At 45.3% G+C, this 20,247-nt stretch overlaps 1 non-coding gene and 1 pseudogene across 1 annotated transcript; one reads left to right on the top strand and one right to left on the bottom strand.

The window, feature by feature from the left end:
• Positions 1-8: 8 nt before the first annotated feature.
• On the top strand, positions 9-115 carry LOC136547814 (small nucleolar RNA R71). The gene has a single exon (XR_010781764.1). It is a non-coding gene; the product is annotated as a small nucleolar RNA R71 (small nucleolar RNA).
• Positions 116-6,537: 6,422 nt separating this feature from the next.
• On the bottom strand, positions 6,538-18,658 carry LOC136543758 (heavy metal-associated isoprenylated plant protein 7-like; annotated as a pseudogene).
• Positions 18,659-20,247: the final 1,589 nt, after the last annotated feature.

Consider the following 20,247-nt stretch of genomic DNA (forward strand, 5'->3'; position numbering starts at 1 on the left):
AATTCTTCATCCCATGATGAGGACATTCTGTAATGTAATCTTGAAAATATCCCCATGCCTCAGGGACAGATTCATCATGTTGTTGTTGAAAACTTGAAATTCTCTCACGAAGGGCATTGGTCTTGCCCGTGGGAAAGAACTTGGCTAGGAAAGCAGTGGAGTAGTTATCCCATGTAGTGTTTCTGTCTTTGTTAGTGTAGAACCATTGCTTTGCCTTCCCTAATAGTGAGAATGGGAAGAGGCAAAGAAGTATGGCATCTTGGGTCACTCCTTTGATGGTGAAAGTGCTATAGATCTCCAGGAAGTGTTAGAGATGTGCACTCACATCTTCATGTGCCTTCCCACAAAATTGGCTTACTTGCACCATGTTGATGAGAGCTGGCTTGAGCTCGAATCCATTGTCTCCAACATTGACTATTGGTCCAGTACGGATGTTGGCTGTAGTTGGAGTAGAGAATTCATGGAGAGTCTTGTTAGCCATAGCTTCAAATTCTGGTGTTAAGCTTTGCCTTATCTGGTGATCTTCCAACTCTATAGCTAAGACTTTCTTGAGTTTAGCTCTAGTTCTCTTGATTAATGCTTCTGGATCTTCAATGTAATTTGTCGGAAGGTCCAAACCGGTCATACATTACCCTACATAAGATACACAAGTAGACAAAACAAGGGTAAGCCTATTTGAGTAGAGGTCAATGGTTATCTCGATCACATCAATAAGTATAAGTTTATCAATACTTCCTTTGCCTAGCTACGTTCCCCGACAACGACGCCAGAAATGCTTGTTGACATTTCTTAACGTCGCTACTAAGAACAAGGTTATGAATTTAATCTCTAGCAACGACGCTAGAAATGCTGGCTGGTAATTACTTGTGACTTGAAAGAATAAATATATGAAAGAAAATGATCTGCAAGCGCACAGATAATATACTATTGTAGCACTTCACCCAAGAGTATTCCAGGTATCATTATTTATATTTTTACCACAGGGAAGTTCTAGCACAGACGTGTATTAATAACTTATACTATTGATTGAGAAGTAACCATAACCAATATTCTACTCACAACAGGGGTAAGTCATAGGATAAATTATGCATATGATAAGTATTGATCAATGATAAATCACTCAGAGTACTCCTTTCTATGGCATTAGCATGGTTAAATAGAATATTAGAAGAATAATTCCTAAGTCATTCTTAATTACAAGTCAAAGCATACAATGATTAGTGCAATTACACCTAGTAGTCATGGCTAAGGTCATATTTATATCTACACATAAGGGATATTACTAAGGAAGATTAAGAACATAGCTTGTTCTTCCTTTGTCACCGGACCCTACTTGCACCTATATTCGGGGAGTGGACTATAAAAGACTCAACGGGAGTGTCATATCCATGATCTACCATATGACCCGGAATATAGGGTGTATCCACAGGTAAACAACATATAAGCACCATGCTTACACAATGTCGACCACTCACCCTGTGTACATCAGAGCGATCACTATACGAAGTTATGTATAAATATAATGATAAACTAGCTATACTAAGTATATAATCAAAGTAGATGATGAACATTATGACTAAGAACATTAATATTGTGAATACCAATGTTGTCATAACAATTGTAACAAGCATATAAAAGTAATAGAGATACAAAAGAGAGGGGTACAAAGAGTATACCAAACCACGCTCTTGACAAGATCAGGAATCCAAGCGAAGCTTGCTTGCCTCTCTCTAGACCTAACCTAACTAGCTATGCCCTAGAATGTGGAGGAGCTCTGAGGATGATTAGGGTTTCTGTCTTTTCAAATGACTCATTGCCTCAGGAGGGTGGCAGAGGCTGATATATATAGGCCAGAGCATCCATCGTGAGCCCTTGGATCAAACCAACTTAAATGACGGCGTAGATACAACCTAGAAGGCGGTGGAGAACCGACATTGCAATGAGGGATGGCAAGTGGGCCCTAGGGGGCTGAGCGGTCAATAGGCGGGGCCGGCCAGCTCCACATGGCGGCGTCTCGCCCTTCACTTTGGTGTGGAGTCCTCTCGAGTCTTCTGGTGTCCGTTTCACTGCGGATAAACACGATTAAGTCTAACATCTAGGTCCACCTTGACAGTTTTTTGGATAAACCCCGCAGAAAATACAGATTCACCAAAACTCATATAATTTGTTAGTTTAAACCCCTAATCCTTTGTTGGTGATTTTATTTATGCCCTTATACATGTTATATTGACAGTTTATAATAGTTGTTAACTACCGTCAACAGCTACTATCTCCGACCCTACGGATTTTTGTAGTCTCGCCAGAGCTTTGCAGTACCTCACTTTCACACGGCTGGATATCGCCTATGCAGTTCAGCATGTGTGTCTCCACATGCACGACCCGCGTGAGCCTCGTCTTGCAGCATTGAAGCGCATACTACGCTATGTTCGTGGCAGTCTGGATTTGGGTCTTCATCTTCGCGCCTCCAGTCAGTCTGAGCTTGTGGTCTACTTAGATGCAGATTAGACCGGTTGCCCTGACACCAGTAAGTCCACCTCAGGTTACGCTGTGTTCCTTGGCGACAACTTGATCTCCTGGTCTTCCAAGCGTCAGAACACTATCTCCCGTTTGAGTGCCAAAGCTGAGTATCATGTTGTTGCCAACGCTGTGGCCGAGGCCTCCTGGTTGCGCCAGCTACTTGCTGAGCTGCACACACCCCTGCGCCAAGCCACTTTGGTTTACTGTGACAACATCAGCACCGTCTACATATCCTCCAACCCCGTTCAGCATCAATGCACCAAACACATTGAGATTGATCTTCACTTCGTCTGAGAACGAGTGGCCCTTGGAGCTGTTAGCATCCTTCACATCCCGCCGACATCTTCACCAAAGGCTTATCCACCTCTGTCTTCACAGAGTTTCGGTCCAGTCTCAACGTCTGACGACTCAACGCTGTGACTGCAGGGGGGGTGTTAGATTGTACATGTATTAACTTGCGTGTGTGTGTGTCATGGGCCTGGGCCTAGCCCTGGTTTAGCTGGCCGGCCCTAGTTGATTAGAGAGATATGAGATCTCGTTTGGTGCTGTTTTTATAAACCACGAGATCTTCTCTTCTCTCTATATATATATGTGTACATAGGCCTCTCAATCAATCTAATCCAATATTTCACGCAATCCTTAGTGCTTTCAGAGACTTAGTAGAATAGTTATCAGATTTGAAATATAACAACTATTTTCAGATCACTAGCTCCTTTTATTTATTGTTTCGCCGCCCACCTCAACTATTTCGGTCTCTAGCATTATTAAACTAAAAGCATACTCCATTTCTTGTTGCAAGAATTACACATGATTTAGAACAAAATTAGACAACATATAATTACTTACACAAGCAGATCCAGCGTGGGTGTTGAGGGTGCTCAAAACCCCCTACCCAGCTGGATTCCATGGAGCGAAGAGAGAGGAAAATAGAAAGAGAAGAGGGGGAAAGATGGAGAGGAAGTAGAAGGGGCTAGAGGATGAATCGATGGGAGATGGAGCACCCCCTAGATATTAACTTTGCATACGTCACTGATTACTTACGTAAAATAGGGGGTCACGTGACATGCTGGCGTAAATAGCTAAACAAATGTCAATGAATAATGTGTCTCAGTAACTTGAATATCACAATTATATGTGCTAGCGAGTTGTAATTATACGTGATAGTGAATCGTTGATACGGACAGCTTGCTGCCGGCAGATATATCCAAACAGAACACTGCTTACAAAGATCTCTTCCTTGCTGCCGGCGGTCTTCAGAACCAGAAAGCTAAAGCGGTCGATCTGGCAACTCCAAACTCCAAACCGCGTCGTCGATAATAAAGCTTGCTCTGTAGTATCAAAAAAAAAAAAACCTGCTCTCTGCTCGCCTTTGTCTTTTGCCGCCACTGCCTTTCGGTTGCTTGCTCCCAAAGGATGGCATTTACCGGACCCTTATTGACTCCCCAAACCGACGTGACCCTCATCGTCACTCGATCGCTCTCAGTATACTACTCGTACCTAGCAAGCAAAGCATAGTCACACAGCGAAGGTGTGCGGCGAGCGAGACAGAGAAGAGAGATGGTGACGACGGATTGGGGGCCGATCATCGTGGCGGTGGTGCTGTTCATCCTGCTGTCGCCGGGGTTCCTGTTCCAGCTGCCGGCGAGGGTCAGGGTGGTGGAGTTCGGCAACATGGGCACCAGCGCCCTCGCCATCCTCGTCCACGCCATCCTCTACTTCTGCATACTCACCATCGTGGTGGTAGCCATCGGCGTCCATGTATACACGACCAAACCGGATCCGGTAGAGTAAATAATTAATTGAATTTGCGTACGTGTGTTTTTCAGTTCTGCTCTCTTGTTGTTTAATTTTTCAGTCAATATGTGTGTATCGCTGCTGTATAATGGCACCACATACAAATATATACATACATACATGCATACATATATATACGGGCTGTAGCTTCATGCTGTAGTAGATAACAATAATGAACAGAAAAAAAATATAGAGATCTTGCGCATGCCTTTTGTTATCTTTCTTCGGCTGTTCGTTTGGCTGTGGCTTATCGTAAATGATCGTAAATTTCCAGCCGGAACAGTATTTTTCTTTCACACAAACTAGCCAGCAGTATTTCTTTACGAACCAGCAACGATATGAACCAGCCAACCAAATAGACTGCTTGATGCTTCCAAGTCATCTTCCCCCTCAAAATGAACACCATGGAGTAATTTATGTCATTACTAATTCGATTAGTATGTATATCGATCCGTTTTATATTAATATTTTATATTCACATAGATATACGGAACTGGACGTCCGGACGGACGCCCGTGGCTGCAGCTTGTTTCCGCACGTCCACGCAAGGGCCTGCCCCGCCTGGACATCCTCCACACGCACCTGTATTTCGCGCACCCACGCGGGGCCCACGCCGCGTACCCGTTCCGCTTTCCACGCGCATCCCATTGCAACACCACCGATCTACTTTTGAAACATTGAGATGCAACACTTGCAACATACAAAAGAAGACAGATGAAACATATGAAACATGCGTCTGAAACACTTGCAAAAACACTTGGAAATACTTGGAAACCGTTGCAAACATACAAATAAAACACTTGGAACATGTGTAACATCTAGATAAAACGCTTGCAACATACGTCTAAAATATATTAAACAATGGAAACAGACGCTTGTAACATACCTCTGAAACACTTGCAACATCCAGATGAAACATATGAAACACTTGAAACATGCGTTTGCAATATGCGCTTTCAACACAATCTTACGTTGCTGCTTGGACGAATGGACGCTCGTCGTTGCGGAGCTCGACGCTGGCGCGGAGGTTGGTGGCGGCGCATGGAGCTTACCGGTGCAGCAGCGGCACGACCCTCATGCGATTCTCCAACACCCGCTCGTGGCCCAGGCTCGCACTCGTCGGCGCAGCCCTGTTGCTGCTACTCCAACGCCACTTCTCGCTCGATCGGCCATAGTCGTCCAGGGCCGTCTGCTCGTAGGGGATGGGGCGCAGCGTAGCCGACGATAGGGTGCGGCACGATAGGGGAAGGGCACGGCGTGACACTGTGGCGGGGGGCGAGGTGCGGTGGGGGGAAGGGGGTGCGGCTGGGCGGACGGATGAGAGGCCCGGAAATGCTTAGCCACGCAGCGACGGACGGATGAGCAGAGTAGGGGGTTTTTTCAGAGGCCGGTTACTGCACAGGACTGGGAGCTGCATTCGACGGGACGGACGCCCGTGGCTGAGCGTTTCCGTATAGATATATAGCTAGTTTGAGATAAATATGGTCGAATCAATAATGCACATATCACGCACATTTTCAGTATCGAGACACATTTTGTAGTCTGTTCTTTCTCAGTACAAGTCGACCGGGTCAGTTATGTGCGAAGTTCACATAGTGGAACAGCTTGCATTGAAGTATTCCAGGCCTCTAGCTGATCGACTGTCTAATGTTGAGTAACGTCTCTTCCGACAATCGTTCTTCACCTCCGACCAGATGGCTGATGACTTGTATATATCACTATTATTTTGGACCAAGATTAAGTGATCCATGGAGGACACACCATTTTTTTGGTAAGTTTTTGGTTGGATTGGACACTACATAGACACGGTATTACGTAGCTAGATAGAGCAGTGTCACTGCTACAACAAAGATTTTAGGAGACAAGGCTCCTTATTAAAAGAGACGAGCAAAAAGAGAGGATGTGTGCAAAAATGTCCAACGATGACTTTCAGAGACGGTTGTGTCATTTACAGGGACATGTCTTCAAAATTAATTTGGGAGCAACAGGGTCCGCTTTTGAAAGACAGGCTTCTTACAAACTCCATCTCTGTTAGTTGGAGCTCGGCTCATTAAGCCGAGCACCGCAAACCCTAACTCTGCACCTTTCTATTCTTATCCTCACACAAGAAGGATCGGAGAAACCATGAAATTTATACGGCTCCATATATATTATATTGATCCATTGATCGATTATTATATACATGCAGAAGTACTCACTTCTTTTATATTATTTATATACTACACGTCACACGATGGTGCATGCATTTGGGTTCTCCTCACTGAAAGCATCCGGTGGATAGTTTGCTTGATAGCCATACCCATACATGGCAGCAGGGCTGCAAGCATACGCTGGGTACGCCTGCGGATACTGGTACTGCTGGTAGGGGTAATAGTATTGTGCGCAAGGATACACCGGGCAGTAGTAGCTCCGGTTGCTGAGGGCCATCTCAGGCGCCACCGTCACAACTCCGGCCGGCATCGGAACGGTGAACAGGCGGTCGTCCTTGGTATGATTCTCCAGCACGAACCCATCTCCATGATGGCCGCCATTGTTATGGTTTCGAGCTTCGCCGGCATGGGTTCCATGCTCCTCGTCGGTGGCGCCATGGCCGCCGTCGCTCGGCTTCTTCGTTTCTGGGTTCTCATCCACATGGTCCTCCTCTTGTCCTCCTCCCGTGTTCTCCTCATTTGGCTCTTCCTTCTTCTTCCCGTTCTGTCCGCCATTCTTCTTCTCCCCCGGCGCATTCTCAGCTTCAACCGGTGGCGCTGGCGTGACGACCGTTGGTGGCGCCGGCGACTTCGCTGATTGCAGGAGATCATCCAGTGGCTCCGCTCTGATGATGGCGGCTTTCCCCCCCGTGCACTTGTGGATGAAGCCGACCAGTGTCGCCGGCTCCACCTTCCCTTTCACCATCACCTGTGAAGATTTCAGGTGCGGCACGGCTTCCTCCACACCTGACGATCAGCAAATGAAATGAGTAGCTGTTCTCCTGTTCGCCATCACAGTTGTTTGAAACACTTTGTACTATATCGATCAGTACCTGTAATCTTCAGTATCCTCCGTCTGATCTCCTCGCTGCAGGCGTCGCAGTGCAAGTTCATCTTCAGAACGGTAACCATTTCCTGGGTAATCAGTCACAAGTCACAACACACAAATATACAGTGAGGTAAAAAAAGGCAGAGGTACGGAGAAACAAACAAAGCTGATGAATTTGGAGAAAGGTTTAACAAACAAATTAATTAATTAACTGAAGTAGCAATGTGTGTATCTGTAGTTCACGAGAGATGTAAGTACCATATCCACTTCAGGTAACTCATTTGACACGTCCTTTGTGTTTGCATCGTCTTTCTTGTTGGTCTCTCCACCCTTGTTGGGCGCTGACCCCTGCGGCAGCTTGTCTAGCGACGGGCTCACCAACACCGCCTTCTCCCCGGTCCTCCTTTCCACGACCTGCAGGACCTCCGTCGCGTTCTCCACAGCTCTGCGGCCCCTCACAACCACCGTGTTGGTCCGGCTGTCCACAGTCACCTCTCACTACCGGAAACAGTAGGATTGCCAAGTATTACATCGGGCACTCGGCAAACCCAACGTTTACCGTGTGTTTTTAATAAAACACTCGGCAAACATATAGCACTCGGCAAACTAAAACTTTGCCGTGTGCCTAATGTAAAACACTTGGTAAAATACACATTTGCCGTGTGCCAAATATAAAACACTCAGCAAACTACACAAAACTCTCGGCAACAATGGACACTCGGCAACCTGGAGTCACGTGCGCTGGGCGTGCAGCGACCATCTGACGGCCGTCGGGTGCGCCGTCCTACAGTTAGAACTTTACCGAGTGTCTTTTATTGACACTCGGCAAACTAATTAGTTTGCCGTGTGTTTTTGTTGACACTCGGCAACCTAATAAGTTTGCCGAGTGTTTTTTTGTTTACACTCGGCAAACATACACTATGCCGTGTGTTTTTAATGACACTCGGCAAACTAATTTGTTTGCCCCAAAATGAATAATTTTTTTTTCTCTCCAAACTTTTTCTACTCTCCACGTACATCATTTGGTACTACATGTTAAAATTTGATATATTTCTCCATCTATTTGCTATATTTAATTAATTTATTGCAGTTAGAGGAATTTTTTGGTTTAAGTCAAATTTGAACTGAAAGTTATACAAATAATGGAATAAATTCAGTGGAGAAATCATATTCATGTTATTGAGTTCATTTTGGGGCCTTACTAGGGAAATGAAAAGAATTTTCAAACATTTTATTCAGGAAACACGCCCACGAATGTGTGGTCGGATGGTTTTTAAATTCTAAAAGAAAGCAAACGAAGTCTGAAAATGACGAGATTTGTCAAGATCTCCTGGTATCATACGTGGAGACTATGAAAAAAAATTGAGAAGGTTTCACACAATTTGTCACGTAAGACCTTTACAAACAGAAGCATCTCCGTACAATAATCGTAGCGTTTCGAAGGATCTGATAAGATTTGGAGTCAAAGTGACGGTCGAATTGGGGTTTGACTTCAAAACTTTTTGTATAGGCAATAGACAACATAGGTTCATTCACGTCAAATTTTGGTAATTTTTCAGATCAGTTTGATAATTTTAATTTATTAACTACAATTATAGAATTTTAATTATATATATTGAATTTGAGTTATAACTGCATGAAATAATGGATTAATATTCGTAGAAAAATCAAATATGCATTGTTGAGTGAATTTGACAAGGTATTTTTAAATTACATCGTAACTAATTTAGTAGAACACGCTATGAAGAAGGAGGACGGTGGAGCATGAAATACCGATTTATTTCGCCGAGTGTTTTGTACCTGACACTCGGCGAAAAGAACAGTTGCCGAGTGTCATATAAGGGACACTCGGCAACTTTGTCGACCGGCCCCACTGCACAGCATCGGGAATATTAAAAAAAATAATGCCGAGTGCCCCAGATCTGGGCACACGGCAAAATATAGATTTATTTTGCCGAGTGTTGTGTACCTGACACTCGGCGAAAAGAAGGGTTGCCGAGTGTCATATAAAGGACACTCGGTAACTTCGTCGACCGGCCCCACTGCACAGTATCGGCCCGTAATGAAACATTAAAAAAAATGCCGAGTGCTCCAGATCTTGGCACTCGGCATATGCGTTCATATACCCCTGCCCCACCGTGCCCGGCCCTTCACACACACGCCGCACCGCACACCGCCACCCGCCGCCGCCTCCCCGCCCCACCGCGCCCCGCCCCCGGCGCTTGTCGCCCCCAGCGCCGCCCGCCCTCGGTGCCCCGCGCCGCCACCGGCGGCGCCCGCCCCCGGAGCGTCCCGCCCCCAGCGCCGCCCGCCCACGGCGGCGCCCGCCCCCGGCGCTTGTCGCCCCCAGTGCCGCCCGCCCTCGGTGCCCCGCCCCGCCACGGGCGCCTCCCGCCCCCGGAGCCCCACCCCGGTAAGATTTTCTAAATGCACATGCACGGTGTTTTCCTTTCCCATCTTTCTCATGCTGCTGGGGGTTGTCTGAATAGTTTTTTTTGTTAAAAAAAATTAATGTAGCTAGTACGGCACAGCAAGAAGGGTTTAGTTTTTTTACTGTGCTGATTGCTTAAGGTAGAAACATCTTGAAACTTGCCGGTGGGGAGGGCCGAGGGCGAGGGCCACATTGTTCTTTGTTCACCCATACTGTATGCTTCTGATGGTCCTAGCTAGCTATATGACCATGACTTATGAATTTTCCCTTTCCAACATACACAAAGCACACGATGAGAGAGAGAGATTGGACCTCAATTTGACCCAGGAGGATTCTGATATGTATCGTCACCTGTATGTATATATTACCCATCTATCTACTGTGGACTGGATCGGAGCGAGGAAACACATGCACTCAGATCCGCGACGACTGATCTACCGTATCTTTCTTTTTCTAGCCTGCCCTAATACTAGTCACAAGCTGCTGCTGGCTCTGTACATATATAATCAATCGATCCATGTTATGTTGTGCATATTTTTTTGTTCTAACCTTGCCAAACGGGGAAACAATCTGGTGAAGAGCAGTTATTCTATCACCCAATCTCTCCTTCCTCACCTGCAACAAACCATAAGTGGTCACAGTCATAAGTAAGTTAATAAGTGAATAGGATGCATGTAATTATTCCTAACAATGGTATAAGCTATCACTATTATATCATATGTCAATTTCTCAGTGTACTTGCTGCACGAATTTCCAGAATCTGAGAGAGAGAGAGAGAGAGAGAGAGAGAGAGAGAGAGATGCACACAAAAGATAGGCCGAGTTGAGGTTATGGAAAGCAGTGAGATGAAGAAGAAACCTTTAGAGTAGATTGTGCTGAAGAGGAGGCCTGAACCCTAGGCTTCTTGTTGGCTGAACCTGTTTCAGTGCTGTTGCACTAGTGGCAGAGAAAGACAAAGAAACAAAGCCAAACCATCTTCACTAGTGCTCAATCTGTATAAGGAAGATTGTAATTCTAACTACAGTATTAAGTCAAACCATCTTCACTTTGACCAAACCTAGAATTGCATTTTTCCCAAAACTATAAAGAAGCACACCAATATTCTGATATCAATAGGCACCCTTAATGAGATTTATCATGGAATATATTTGCACAGTATACCTATTTGAAATCGTAAATGTGTATACTGTTTACTTTAACCAAACCTATAATTGCATTTTTTTTGGTGTGTGTGTGGGTGCTGGTGTTTTTTTTTTTTTGGGGGGGGGGGGGGGGGGGGGGGTAGTAAATAGGTAGTAACAAAAGGAGGTAGCCCTTTCAATGGGTGCATGCCGTAACACTCTGATCAAGAGATTATGAAACAGCGTGCACGAAAATACAACCTCTCACCTTGGTTCACTAAAGTGGATTTGCATATGACATGGAAACATGCATGTCTGTACTACTAGCAAATAAAGCATCTTTTCATGAAAAGAAGAATAGTACTATTGCCTTCAGTTTGTTTCAGTTAATGGAAGATAGAATGAACCCTCACCAAGAGATCTTATTGACAGCATAGCCCCGCCCCATTGAAGAGGTTATACGCACCAAAGCAGCCAACCACTTTTTCTTTTCTTCTAGTATCTACTAACCTTAGTTTCATTTCTCACCACTGACCAAGGTGGATAGATTCATGAACCGGACCATCCTCACCTTAGTTTCATTTCTCTCCTTTCTCTCTTTTTTTTTAGGGTTTATTATGGGGAGAAAATGGAGAAGTGAGTGCTGGGAATGGGAGTGCTGCGAGGTGGACGCCGGTGCCGCTGCCTCGCTGAGCAGAAGCTGCTCGCCTCCGCCACGTCCTCCTTTCCCCGAATTCTCTCTTGTTCGGGAGGTTTTGGGGGGAGGAATGTCAGTCCATTGCACGCAAATGAATTCGTTAGAAATCTTCTCCTAGACTCCTACAATTCACCTCCCTCCATTTCAAACCAAAGCATATTTGTGACAAAACATTTCTTCAGCGAATTGAATTTGAATAGACCGAAGGACCCGGTTGGTGGGACCCGCGCCGCGTTGCCGATGAGAGAGAGAGGGGAGGACGCCAGGACGGGAGGTGCAACTCATTTTCAACGCCTCGGGCTGCCCGCCCGCCCCGTGTGCGTCTTTTGTTGTTTCCGGAGGTGGGCCTGGGACGGCCGGGCCTCGCGCCCCATCCGTTGACCTACTCAGGACACCGAGCCGTGCGATGCTAGAGAGCAGCCGTGAGCACAAAAGTCTTGCTTACAACCCACGTCTGTCTAATCTGTCCCCCTGTTTCCCAGGGATTGCTGTGCCTGTGAGCTGAAGCAACACCTCCTAAAAAAACTATACTACTCCAGTAGTCATTAGTCAACCGAATCTGCATACGGTGACTACAACAATGGCTGAATGATCGTGGTTGCAAGGCAAGTATTGTTGCTAGTGGAGCAGCACTTTGTTTTTTTTTTTTTGGCGTGTAAAAGCAGCCCAACTAGGAGAGCATTTTATGCCAACCAAGTTCGTGCTGTGTGTATGAATGTACTATGATCCGTGGACGCGTGGTTGTTTTTTTTTTAAAAAAAAGGCATAGTTGCAAACCTCTTAATCCCGTCATATTCAAATGTCATTGGTTTGACCCATCAGTAGTGAGACGGACCCCTAATCTTGGGCTAGTCGAAATTCGACAATCATCCATCTTACCAGGAGACGATGTCTATATTGTGGCTCAACAGGCCACGCAAGTTTATTATCTCTCATACCCGTGCCAAACCGACGACCGTCTTAAGGGTTGAGATGTTGTGTACAAGGTATCGCCACATGGTAAACTACCTGTACCAAACAATGAGGATTACAACATAGACCCCAACACATATAACGGAGAGTTCTTCCAAGAAGATGGGCTCGAAGGGAGTTTTGAGATAGAATTAACCGAAGCGATCAGAATGAAAGTAGACAATGAAAGGGTTGCTGACGAGGACGCTGGAGACGAGGTTCAGAATGTGAAGGACTTAGAATTACTTCAGCGATTACATTTAGGCAATGACAGTGATGACGACATTCCCGATCATGATTCTATCGACACGCGTGATAGTGATGATGAGACTTATGATCTAGCTAATCCTGATCATGATGATTATTTCTAATACATGTATGAGCCGTACTAATTTATTTATTATTTGTCATAACTTTCTAAGTATGTTTTGTTTATCTGTGCTGATTGGTTTACTCTTTTTAATTGCAGATGATTGAACAATGGTGGGCGGTACGAGGAAGATCGCGGCGCTTTACGGAAAGAGCGGAGCTTCAGGGTCAGCTTCAGGGAGGGGTCGAGGCAGGGGTGGAGGGCAGGGTAAAGGGAGGGGTAAAGGGAAGGGTAAAGGGGCGAGGCCCCCGTCGCCTACAGCTCCCTCGTCGTCGTCTGAGGAGCTACCTTTCCGCGCACGCCTCTGCTGACGAGGAGGAGCTACCTTCCGCGCATGCCTCTGCTGACGAGGAGGAGGTACAGGAGGAGCAGGAGCAGGTGGAGGAGGCACTGGGTTCCGAGGTCTGGTTGTGAGGTCCCTCGACCCTCCCTAGGCGACCGATACCTCTTGAGAGACGCCCGATGGTTCGACCCTCTGGGAAAAATTAAGTAACTTTAGATGTTCTCAATAATTTTTCGTTTCATATGTTGAAAATTACAATGGAAACTAATAATTTATCTTAATCAATTGGGTAGGGGTTGGATTAAGGTCAGTGGGGGTGATCATAACCACAAGGTCAACGGCATCCTTGACCTTTTGTGCAGGCAAAACTTTCCTGGCTTAGTGCAGTTCCGCGAAGAGCTGCAGCTGGCCTACACGTGGGACCACTACGTCGCCGCCCTCGACGCCGCTGATCGTGATGGCTGGGTATTCCCCAACAAGGCGGAGCTGGTGAAGGGCGAGCTGTGGGTAAGTATTCCTCGCGCTACATTGCTCAATACATTACATTCACTGGACATTCTTGAAGTAATGACTGTATACATCGCGTCTATATGCAGGACTTCTATAGATGCCAGGAGGGGTACGAGGCCAAGGCGGCCTCCATCTGTGAAGAAGCCGCCAAGAAGCTCGTGAAGGACATGCACTACGAGGCGCGCGTCCAGGCCATCATCGACTACTATGCTCATTACAGATGGATGAAGGTTAAAAAAGAAGAGGCAAGAACAATGAACCTGACCAAGGAACAATTCTTGCAGGTACATATAGAACATTAATACCTACTTTTTATGAGATTAATTACGCTTAATTTCATTTTTTTCATATGTCATACACTTGATCACGTAGGTGCCTCCGTACTGGTGCACCCAACATGCCCAGTGCTGGGAATACATGGTGGACAAGTGGGTGGAGCCCGGGTGGGTGGAGACGCACAACGCTTGCCGGGACCGGCGTTTGCTGATGCCACGTGCATCACACCATCAAGGCAGCCTGAGCCTCGACGAATACAGGGAAAAATGGGTACGCGAATTCATTTCTTTATTCTAATGCTCAATTCTGCATAATTTCTAATCATTTTGCATTTTTGCCACAGTCGTCGTCACATGAGGGCCAGCCTTGCTCCCAGTTCAAGGCATGGGTTCTGTCCAAAAAGGGCAAGGCAACGGAAAACATCGACTTCAACCCGGAGGACCCGCCCGAGGCGTACAACGATCCCAGCATCCACAGCCGCGTCAGTGACTACACGACGATGGCAAGGCTAGTTCATGGGCCACAGTTCGATCCGAGCACCGAGGATCTTGATGGAGAAATCGTGATGAGGGTGGGAGGAGGCAAGAAGCATGGCCGGTACTGGATTGGCGACAGTACACTCGACACGGCCTCTACTCCCACTCTCTCCCAGATCCGAGCAAGAAGCACGAGCTCGAGCCCGGCGATACGCCCACGGCCAACCACTACGCAGTTTCAGATGGAGACTCTCCAGGTTATTTCTTATTTATTCATCGTTCGTTGATTGTTACGTACTTCAGCTTTGTATTGTAACATTGGGATGAAATGTTATAGGCCCGGGTGGAAGCAGAAATGAAGCAACGGGAGGAGATGGAGGCGAGGATGGCGGAGATGGAGGCGAAGATGGCGGCCGAGCGGCAGACGATGCAGAGGATGGAGGAAGAACATCGGTTGAGGATGGACCAAATGTTCCAATACATGCAAAAATTTGCATCGAGTATGGGTCAAGCTTTGCCACGGCCACCGGTGCTATTCCCTCCACCTCAGCCACCCACAACTACTCCTGTGAGTCACTTGACACCTTATGTTAGATCTATTTATTATTATTTTTTATACCAAGATATTATATGCTATATGATCAATGGTTATAACGAAGCTATACATGGACATAGATTACTAAAATAGCAAACAGGCATGAATTTTAGCTTAATAGCTAACAGCTAGCAAGCAACCATTGGGGAAGTTTAAGGCCCCGTTTAGTTGCAAAAAAAATTTGCATAGTAACTGTCACATCGAATCTTGCGGCACATGCATGGAGTACTAAATGTAGACGAAAAAAAAACTAATTACACAGTTGGTTGAGAAATCGCGAGACGAAACTTTTGAACCTAATTAGTCCATAATTAGACACTAATTACCAAATACAAACGAAATGCTACAGTGAGCCAAAATCCAAATTTTTTTGATCTAAACGCACCCTAAGTACTGGGACTACATGTCTTTTGTCCCTGCTCAATACTAGGGAATCCTGCACACGCCATTAATTAGGAGTAGTCACCATTAACAGTGCCTTGTCAGACACTCACACTAGTACCTGGAATCCTGCACACGCCAGCTATGAAAATATATACTGCCAACTGTACTCCATGCAAGAGGTCCCTGATGGTTTATTGTGATAAACCATCATCCTATAAATTCATAGCTGATGTCCTGGTTGTGTGGCTCAATTTGTGCACTGTAGTCATGGTGATATGCCACTGTACTCATGGCCTCAACTCAAGGTGTCAAATGCTTGCAGTGGTCCATATAAATTCATAATATCTGTTTGCTGATGTCCTGGTTGTGTGGCTTACTGTGGGTCAGATGTTACTGCTGTGTACTTCCAGGTGAACTTTCTAGTTGGTATACATCATGGACATCATTTCTTGTGGTTCTGAGTTGCAGTGCTCTAAACAACTACTCAGCTTGCTGTAGCTTAATTCGAGATTCTGGGATAAGGAGCCTGGGTGTAACCGTGTTCCTTATTTCCTCTCTGGATCATTATAAGAGGAAGGAGAAAATTATTAAGATTGGCAGCAGGCTGCAATTAAACGTCTCCATTACCAAATGTTCCTGTGGTGACAAAAAACAAAGTGTTCAAAACCATGCCAAAATCTAGTTCAGGCACTCGCTACAAGCGATGTCACTGGGCTGCTGACATGTCAGCTCAACTCCCCCACAGGAAACAGTGACGCTGTAAATCTAGAACTTTGTGATGATCAAGATGATGGACGCAGCGAAGGCGATCAACGAGGTCGTTTGTGGGCTTGTGGCTAGGACTTGCAGTCCGCATCTGTCGGAGCCGCGCGCCGCCAGATTTAGTGGACAAGCCCAGTAGTGGCCCATAGGTGCAGATAAACCTCCCTGAAAATGAAATTTAGCTATTAGCAACCCATCTCGGTCCTATATGCACCCTCTTCATCTAATTTGCTGCACCCCCAAAGGCCAAAGCCATCTACGCCTTGAGTAGTCACCATTAAACATCATCCTATAATCAGGAGGCTGTACTTTCAGTAATTTAAAATGTCATCTACGCACAAAATAAAAATGTCCGAAATGTCCAAAACTCCAGGGCTGTCAGTCTGGATGTCCAGTACTAGTACAGTACGTGTATTTATTTCATTGACCATTCTGAATGCTCGCCGTCGTCAGCCGGTTACAGCGAGCAGTTTTGCTTTGACGGTCACTCGGCCCTGCAGCCCTGGAGTTTGCTGCTGTTGCTCGCATCATTAAATTAAAATTTTTAACCCGCGCTCACCTCCTGTGTTAATCTATTACCATTTTCCTGCAACTTAAAAAGGAAGCTAACACTGTTTCAAATACTTCTCTTTTGTGCAGAATCACTCGGCGGCATCAAATAATCGGTCTCAAGACCCAGATTTGTCGCAGAGGTTCCACGGGCCTCCGCAGTGATTATATTTCCATTTGTGGCTTATTGTGACTTAGTTGTGACTTGTCAAATATAATTGTGACTTTGTCGCAGAGGTTCCATGGTTTATTGTAAATTGTGATGATGGTTTATTGTGACTTATGATGATGGTTTATTGTGAATTATGATAATGGTTTATTATGCGTGTGACATATAATTGTGCATGTGATGATGTGTTTATTTTGAATTGAGAGGGGTCCCATACACGTGACAGATTAGTAAAAAAGTGGGGGTCTTGGTCGCTTTGCCGAGTGTTTACACTCAGCAAACAGAGGAGTTACCGAGTGTCAAGGTAAAACACTCGGCGAAGAGACCATTTTCTGTCATTTAGGGAACCCTTTATGCCGAGTGTTTTGGCTTTAACGAGTGTATTCCAAATGGACACTCAGCAAAGTGACCATAAATATGACCGTTGCTCGCTTGTTTGCCGAGTGTTTTTATCGTGGCACTCGGCAACATGTCTAAACTTTGCCGAGTGTTATGGCTGTGGCACTCGGCAAAGTTTACATACTTTGCCGAGTGTTTTATTCCTGACACTCGGTAACCGTGAAGAATGTTGCCGAGTGTTTTATTCATGGCACTCGGTAATCTTGAGAAAGTTTGCCGAGTGTTTTCATCGTGACACTCGGCAAACTTGAAAACGTTGCCGAGTGTTTTTTCCGTCGGGCACTCAGCGAAATCGACGTCGCCGTTCCATCCCGTCAAATTTTTTTTACCGAGAGTTTATTTTTGCCGAGTGTTTATTGACACTCGGCAAACTGTTTGCCGAGTGCCCGATAGAAAACACTCGGCAAACTACTGTTTACCGACAAAATCAATGCCGTGTGCTGGATGCCGAGTTTAACACTCGGCAAACTGTTTGCCGAGTGTTTTTAGGCCTTTGCCGAGTGCCTCTGGCACTTGGCAAATTTAATGTATCCCGTAGTGTCTCCAACACCTTCCATGTTCAGTAAAATGAATCAAAACGAAACATATATACACACATACATACATACATACATACATACATACATACATACATACATACATACATACATACTCCTATATCTTACTTAGGACATACTGTAAAAGCCGGCCGGTTGTTTGCTGAGGCCTGGTTTAGTTCTCAAAAATTTTCACCCCAAACTATTACATCGAATCTTATGGCACATGCATAGAGTATTAAATATAGACGAAAAAAACTAATTGCACAGTTTGATTGGAAATCGCGAGACGAATGTTTTAAGACCAATTAGTCCACGATTAGCCATAAGTGCTACAGTAACTAACATGCGCTAATGATGGATTAATTAGGCTTAATAAATTCGTCTCGCAGTTTCTAGACGAGCTATGTAATTAGTTTTTTTATTAGCATCCGAAAACACCTTCCGACACCTCCGAAACATCCGATGTGACATCCAAAATTTTTCATTTCGCGAACTAATCACACCCTTACCCTCGATGCGCTGCAGTGAGCGGCGCAACTTCCTGCCGCAGCCGTCGCAGTGCACCGGCGCCCTTATCACCAGCTGCTTCTCCCCTGCACCCGCCGCCGGTACGTCGCCGCCGCCCTTCCCGGACGGCTTGATGTCCTGCACCTTCTCTTGACCTGTTCCAGTCGCAGCGCCGCCATCAGCCGTCCCCTGTGCCGTCGCACGAGAAAACAGCGGGGTGTTAAGGAAACAACATCACTTCGCCATCAGCCGTCCCCTGTGCCGTCGCACGAGAAGTACGTGAAGAGTCTCCTCATCGTACCTTTGCCATGGGTGGGTGACGTTGTACGTACGTGCTTTGCTGATCCATCTGATATATATATATATATATATATATATATATATATATATATATATATATATATATATATATATATATATATATATATATATATATATATAACTACTATCCTGTAGCTGGCTACAGAATAACTTATTCTGTAGCCACTTTGAGTTACGATAATTACTATGTTATTTTACGAGATTATAGTAACTCCTTACTAAGTGGTTTAATATAACGTTATGGTAAATATCCCCATGTGTTATAGTAACCCAACTATCGTAAATATGTATTTATATTATGGTAAATTAGTATATAAAATTATAGTAAATGGAGGTGGCTACAGAATAACTTATTTTGTAGCCGGCTACTGAATAGCCTCTCCCTATATATATATATATATATATATATATATAGACACACACTAGTCGGAGGTGAGCTTGTAGGAGTCGACGTGGAGAGCGGTGGGCGTGCCACGGTGGGGCGCCGTGGCGAGCATACAGCCTGTTCGGCTAGGGTTGAAAGACTGGTTTGATGTGAGAGAAAAATACTATTCTAGCTAAAAATTTACAATCTTTTGCCTAGGCGGGCTTGCTCGGCTGGAACCCGACCCAGCGAACGTCGCACTTTGGCGCCACCTGTGCCGTGTCCGCGCGCCACCTTGCCAGAGAAGCAGCGCTGACGAAAGACATTACGAGAGGTTTAGGCCGCGTTTAGTTTGGTCGAATTCGGCGTCGCCAGATCCACTGTGAGCACTGTAGCATACTATAGTATTTTGTTTGTATTTGGTAATAATTGTCTAATCGTTGACTAATTAGGCTCAAAACGTTCGTCTCGCAAAGTACAACCTAACTGTGCAATTAGTTTTTGATTTCGTATACATTTAGTACTCCATGCATATACCACAAGTTTGATGTGACGAGAAATCTTCTTTTTTGCATAGTGCTAAAGTTGGGAGTTGAGAGCAACTAAACACGGGCTTATTTGCTCGTCGGTGCATATCATCAACAACAATGGATCTTGTCGCCTAGCACGGCATTTATGTTGACCCAGAAGATTGTAGGTGAGAGGATGGAGGTGCTCAGGTGATTCTCGTGAGAATTGAAGAGCTAGGTTTCAGAGGGACGACGAGTCCTGTTGGTTTATTTACCAATGATATGGAAAGTTATCAGCCTGTTCGGTAGGCCGTAAACGATCATGGATTATTTACTGCTGACTGGTTTGGTGTGAGAGAAAAATACTATTTCGGTTGAAAATTTACGATCCTATACGAGCAAGCCTAGCCTGCCGAACAGGTTATATACTGTTCCTCCACAAGTTTGTGTTTTCTTATGGCTATAGGCAATACTCATAGAGGCGGCTATAGATATGGCATGCGGGCCAGCTGTCTCTAAGCTTATATTGTTCTGAACCGAGACAATCACTGTTATAGCTAGTATTTATAGAGGCAGCTATATATAGATGTGGCATGTGGGCCAGCCGTCTCTAAGCTTATATATTGCTAGAAAAAAAAGAGATTTATAGATGTGGCTGTCTAGCCGCCTCTAATTTATAGAAGGATTGGAGGCAGCTATAAATCG

Source organism: Miscanthus floridulus, chromosome 3, assembly GCF_019320115.1.
Source record: "Miscanthus floridulus cultivar M001 chromosome 3, ASM1932011v1, whole genome shotgun sequence".
Classification (NCBI taxonomy): Eukaryota; Viridiplantae; Streptophyta; class Magnoliopsida; order Poales; family Poaceae; genus Miscanthus; species Miscanthus floridulus.